Raw genomic sequence first — 6,468 nt, forward strand, 5'->3', positions numbered from 1 at the left:
CCACACCACGGATTTTTTGAAATTCTAAATATGTGCTGTCTACTGGTCTCCTCCCTCTCCTTCCCATCATGCCTCTCCACTTACTCCCCTTTGAAAGAGAATTCGGAAATCAGCTTTTTCTGAGTCTCCTTTAGGAAGAGCCATGCCAGATTTCCACCAAGTTTATGATCTTCAGGTGTCCTGTGATCTCGCTTACAGATTCTCTCAACATGTTTGGAATAAAAGGCACATCCATTGCTCTTTGGTTCTTAAGCTCCTCTGCAGTTCCCCACGCCGCCCCCCAACACCTTTTATAATAAGTCATACATGTTGGCCAACGTTTCTGCAATTTCATCCCTCAGAGCTCTTGGGTGGATGCCATCTGGTCAGCAGGATTTATTTACATCTAATTTTTCAATAGGTCTAGAGCATCTCATTTGTTTACCACTATTTCATCTAATACCCGTGTCTTGCCTGCTTCAGTAGACACTTTGAGGGGTAGAAAATTCTCTCCTGAGCTTTCCCATCTGCTAGCAGATGGTTATCAAGGTTGGTTATAGGGTAGCCCTATATTAGATGCTAGAAGAAGCAAAGATGTAAAAGATACAGTCCCTGCCATCAAATTGTTCACAGTCTGGGAAAGGAAGATGATTAAGTTAGAAATTCTTTAAGCTGCAAGTAACAGAAAAATTAGCTAAAAGCGGGTTAAATAAATAAGTGTGTTTTATTTATTTATTTTTTATAACAAGCAGTCTGGAGACAGATGGATGTTTGTCCTTAGGGACTAGGCCCCATAGGTCCATTTGTAGTAACTAGTTTCTCATCTTTGTGCTAATTGCCTCATGGTCACAAAATAGTTGCTGCAGCCCCAAGCATCATGCCCATGATGTTCTTTGCAGGAACAAAGAGGAAATGTAGGACACCAACTGTTTCTGTCTCTTTCATTGGGAAAAATTCTTTTTAGAAACACCACCCAACCCACCCTTGCCACTCCTCCCAACCAGCCACACAAGACTCGAGTTCATTTATCATTGGTTACAACTGTGTCACGTGGCCACCCAAGCAGTAAAACAGGCTGGTAACAGGAGTGTTTAGGCTTTCCAGACTCTGGTGGAGGTAGACAAGTTTGGGAATGGGTGTTGGTTTAGCTAGCCAACAGCATCTGCCTTAGAGGGAAAGCCCTAAACATGCAAATGTCACTGACAGCCTAGGACAGTTTCAATGCCAAAGCAGTAACACAGATTCAGACCCAGAAAATCAGTTTATTCTGTGGCTTCTTTTTTCACAGGGCATTCAGAAGGAAGACAATTGCTTACGAACTGGAGTAGCCATAGAACTTGAGCTGTGCCAGGAAGGCTGGATGAGAATTAGATATCATTAGGTCAAGGACAATGTAGGCCAGGGAAATGATTGAAAGGACTAGAGAAGGGGACAGGTGGCTGTCTGGAAGGGTAGTGAGCACGGAATGTGGGCTCATGCAGAGGAGAAATGCACCCAAGGACTGATTTTGGTTAATTTTCCATAAGCTGCACTCTTGCCTCTGTCGGAAGCTGTAGCTTGCCTTACATGCTTGGAGAAGAGTAAATTCTCTGTGGGCAGCAGGTTCCCAGCAAAGCTGGCTTCAGATACGCCGTGTTTACCGACATCAGCCTCATGGGCTCTGAGTAAGCATGCTTCTGACCTGCTCATGCTAAAAAGCTTCTTTGACCCTCACTCCAGCAGTAGCTAGAAGTCCAGCAGGTTCTTATTTCTGGAACCCACCCTTCTACTTCTTATCTTTGTAGTCCTTTGCATCTCTGGATGATTCCATTGCCTTGATCCACCTTGGGATGTTGTCCTTTGTGCTCACGTGTTGGCAATTATATTCCCTCACCACACTTGACCTTTTTTTGACAGTTAATAATCCTGCTCACACTCATTCAGCTCTTGACAGCTGGTAACCCTAGGCTTCATGCTTTAAATCTAATCTTGGCCACCATCTTTGATCCAACCCTACAGTTGGACTTGATCAAACCATTCATCCGGATCTTAGCTAGGGCTCAACAGCTCTGAATGCCAGGCAAGTGTTTGTTCCTTATCCAATAGGCACAAGGCAGTCATTGAAAGCCTTAGTTGGGAGAATCCAAGTCAGGAAAAGATGTCTTAGGAAGCTTTCTAGACAGTGGCATTTAGAAGAGACTTGGGAGAGGAGATCCAGCGATGAGCAGACCCATCAGGAGGCTGCTTCAGTAGCCTATAAAGATCTGGACTGGGAAGGGGCAGGGGACATCCCTGATATAAGAAAAATACCAAAGGATGTGTATGTGTCAATAGGATTTGGGACATGATGATTTTGGTTTGGGAAGAGAGGAAGAAGCACAAGAGGAAGCCAGTGTTTCTAATGGGAACTATTATCAGAAACGGCAGATGAGGATCCATTCAGCCAGTTCTAGTTTATTTGGTTGGTTTTTAAGAAGATGCATTTGAGGGGTGCCTGGGTGGCTCAGTCACTTGAGCGTCTGACTCTTGATTTCCGCTCAGGTCATGATCTCTCAGTCAGTTCGTGGGATCAAGCCCCACGTCCAGCTCCTCTTGCCTGGCATTCTCTCTCCCTCTCTCTTTCTGCCCCTCCCCTGCTCATACTCTCTCTCAAAGTAAATAAATAAACATTAAAAAAAAAAAAAAGAAGATGCATTTGCCTTTAGGCAAGCTTAGTGTGGAGGCAGCAGGGCTTCTAAGGGCTGTGTCCAGAAGGCAGTTGGAAAGATGGTGTGGGAGTTGAGAAAAGAACCCTGGTGGGGTTCTACAAATGAAAATTTGTAGCGGGGATTAGGAAAGAGCAGGGAAACACAAAGGGCCCTGGGAGGTCGGGAAGGAGGAGGGAAGTTGGAGAAGTAGTTGCAGGCAAGCAGGACACGTGAGGCTCTGAGAAACTAGAACAGGAGAGAGTTTCAAATGGGAGGGAATGGGCAGCAGTAGGAGGCCACAAGCATCTTCCCTTGCAAGGTAAAGAATTCGAGTGCTTTTGCTGGGTCCTTGTCATTTCTAATTCTAGTCCTGGCCTCATGATAATTAAGAACCTTTTCCCACTCACCAGTCTTCTCCCTTGGGGTGCTTATTTTCACTTTTGGAGCCAAGTCAGATCCTGCAAGACACCTTTCCAATACATTTTAACCTTAGTTAATTCTGATTTTCATCTGCCTGTCACAATGAGTGAATTTCCTCTTCCCTCTGATTTGAGTGAATATTTCTCAGTTTGCAGATTTTCTTAAACAAAGGCAGAACATCTTATACGGCCAAGCAGCAGGGCTGTTAACATTTGGTTGCCTTGTAAGCTTTCTTGTTTGTTTTTGCTTCTTAAACATTTTCCCTGGATTTCCTGAGAGATGTTAGCGAACACTCTTCAGGATTCCTGTGACCTTTTTCCTTCTTTTTATTCTCAGCTCAATCATGTATTTTCCTAGTTCCTGGTCAAAGTCTGAGGTATGTTATTATGATTTCTTTCCTTTTCTCTCCGATTGTTGAAGTTAATTTTGTGTTATAATGTTAACAGTGGCTAATATATGTAAAGTGCTTTACAATTTACAAAGCATGTCACATACATTTTCTTATTGTCACATATATTTTCAATTCTGTGAGACAGTTTGGGTACAATTGTCCTTATTTTCTTTTTTTTTTTTTTTTTAACATTTATTTATTTTTGAGACAGAGAGAGACAGGGCATGAACAGGGGAGGGGCAGAGAGAGAGGGAGACACAGAATCCGAAACAGGCTCCAGGCTCTGAGCTGTCAGCACAGAGCCCGACGTGGGGCTCGAACTCACGGACTGTGAGATAATGACCTGAGCCGAAGTCGGCTGCTTAACCGACTGAGCCACCCAGGCGCCCCCTTATTTTCTTAATAAGGCCGCTGAAGACTCGGTAGTAGAAGGGGCCTGAGTGACTAAGATCCTTGGCTTCCTTCCTTCCTTCCTTCCTTCCTTCCTTCCTTCCTTCCTCCCTCCCTCCCTCGTCTCTCCCTCCCTCCTTCCCTCCCCTCTCTTTCTTTTCCTTCCTTCCTCCCTCCCTGCCTCCTTCTCCCTCCCCCCTCTCTTTCTTTCTTTTCCTTCCTTCCTAAATAATATCACTCCTGTCTTTCCTTTAAAAAAAGAAAAAAAGGCAATACATGATCATTTGAAGAAATTTGAAAAATCAAGAAAAAATAAAGGTGGAAATACACATTATTGGCCACTCCACTTTCCAGGAACTGCTACTGTCAGCGCTTTGTGGTATTTCTTTCCGGTCCTATTTCTATGGATTGGTGAAGACCTCATATATTTAAAAACTAACTACATCTTGATGTTTGAGCCTGACTTTTGAGTGTAACGTTAAATTGTGTGCATTTCCCCATGCCATTCGACTATTTCAAAATCGATTCTAACATGGTGATATTATAGTAATCTATATAACTCTTCTCTTGCAGGACCTGGAGTTGTTTCCATTTTTTGGCTTGCACAAAAATATTTTTGGTGAACATCTTTTCTACCATACGTGCATATCTGAACTTCTGTGTTTGAAGCATAAGGGTGGCTGTGTGAAAGGGCCTATCATTCAATCACACTCCACAGATGTACCAGCTTTTTTTTTCCAACAAAAAGCATGTATTTGTGCCTGTCTTACCACACCATTGCCAGCATTGAATATTATAGTTTAAACTAACTGATAATTTTATGGATGAAAAACCAAGTTCTGTTGCTTTGTTTCACATTTCTTTGATAGCTTACGAGACAGCGCTCTCCCCCTTTGTTTCTTGTCCATTTGTATTTCTTCCAGTCCTGTTATTCTTGTGCTCTTTGTTAGGGAGTCTATGGCACTTCCAATTTCGTTATTGATATTTAAGACTTTATGTCAGTTAAATGCCCCCCTAATTCCTGATGCTCCCCAGACACCCCATGCGTTCATGCAGTCTTCCCCCACCATGCAAACCATGCTGAGAAGGGGGATTCCAGCCCACTAGTGGAGGAAGAACTATGAACTGGATCAATTCATACTGGAATGCATGCGATGTCTTGGCTCTCCTTTTCCCATCAGCCCTCCTATGGCCTCCTGCCTGACATATATCATATACAGATACAAATAGGTACAGATATGCTTTAGATACTTGTGGAGTGAGTCCATTCATGTGGTTCCCAGGGATGAAATCATATTAGGATTAGGATGGAAGGGAGAAACTCTGGTGAGGTGGTTTTCAAGTCAAGATAGTCTTTCTAATTGACTCAGTTGCTCAAAGATGGGATGAGCTACAACGAGCAGTGGTGAGATGTCCAGGTAGGGACATCCTGGTCTCAGAGGGACTTTGTCATCTCAGGAACTGTCGTAGGTTATTACATTGCCCTAGAGGTTTCCTGTCTGCCCATGAATGTGGCTTCAGACATTACCCAAAATTTTCTCTTGGTATCATTGTCCTAAGTCAGAAAAGGCACACACATTTCTTTCCATGTGCCAGTCCCTATGGGCTGGTAGCAACTGCCCAGAGGGTTAGTTGAATAGTATTATACTGCTGTCTCTGGGTTCGGCAGGGCAGGATACTGTGACGAGCAGTTTCATGTCTTCCACAGGTGCTGGAACAGAGCAGGTCAGTGTCTGCATCATCCTTGTCTTAGGGAATCGATCCACCCCTGTCTCCTGCTCCCATTCATCTTGATGTTCCTGTAGATTTCCCATCATGAATCAAGTTCGTATTCTTCCCTCACCTGTTATATTTGGTAGTTGAAAATCACTCTTGTTTTCTCGGTTCCTGACCAGCTCTAGTTCCTGGGAGCCCCATCTGGGAAGAACTTGCACAGGATTGGGTTTTGGACATGGATTCCTTTTTTTTTCCTTCTTTTAAAAAATTTATTTATCTAAATTCAAGTTAATTAACATACAGTGTAGTATTGGTTTCAGGAGTAGGACCCAGTGATTCATCACTTCCATATAACACCCAGTGCTCATCCCAGCAAGTGTCCTCCTTAATGCCCATCACCCATTTGGGCCATCCCCCTACCCACCTTCCCTCCAGCAACACTCAGTTTGTTCTCAGTATTTAAGAATCTCTTGGGGTGCCTGGGTGGCTCATTTGGTTAAGTGTCTGACTTCAGCTCAGGTCATAATCTGGCAGTTCATGAGCTTCAGCCCCGCATTGGACTCTGTGCTGACAGCTCAGAGCCTGGAGGCTGCTTCAAGATTCTGTGTGTCTCTCTCTTCCCTTCCCCTGCTTGTGCTCTGTCTCTCTGTCTCCCTCAAAAATAAATAAACTTTAAAAAATTTAAAAGAAAGAATCTCTTATGGTTTGCCTCCCTCTCTCTTTTTTTAATGTTTATTTATTTATTTTGAGAGAGAGAGAGAGAGAGAGAGAGAGCACAAGCAGGGGAGGGTCAGAGAGAGAGAGAGAGAGAAGGAGAGAGAGAGAGAGAGAGAGAGAGAGAGAGAATCCCAAGCAGGCTCCATGCTGAGCATGGAGCCCAATGTGGAGCTCAAACTCAAGACCGTG

General features: G+C 43.8%; 1 long non-coding RNA gene across 1 annotated transcript; it reads left to right on the forward strand.

The window, feature by feature from the left end:
• Positions 1-2,789: 2,789 nt before the first annotated feature.
• On the forward strand, positions 2,790-4,682 carry LOC128315428 (uncharacterized). The gene is made up of 3 exons (XR_008298175.1): positions 2,790-2,964; positions 3,402-3,441; positions 4,420-4,682. It is a non-coding gene; the product is annotated as an uncharacterized LOC128315428 (long non-coding RNA).
• The last annotated feature ends 1,786 nt before the right edge of the window (positions 4,683-6,468 follow it).

This window comes from Acinonyx jubatus, chromosome B2, assembly GCF_027475565.1.
Source record: "Acinonyx jubatus isolate Ajub_Pintada_27869175 chromosome B2, VMU_Ajub_asm_v1.0, whole genome shotgun sequence".
NCBI classification, from domain to species: domain Eukaryota; kingdom Metazoa; phylum Chordata; class Mammalia; order Carnivora; family Felidae; genus Acinonyx; species Acinonyx jubatus.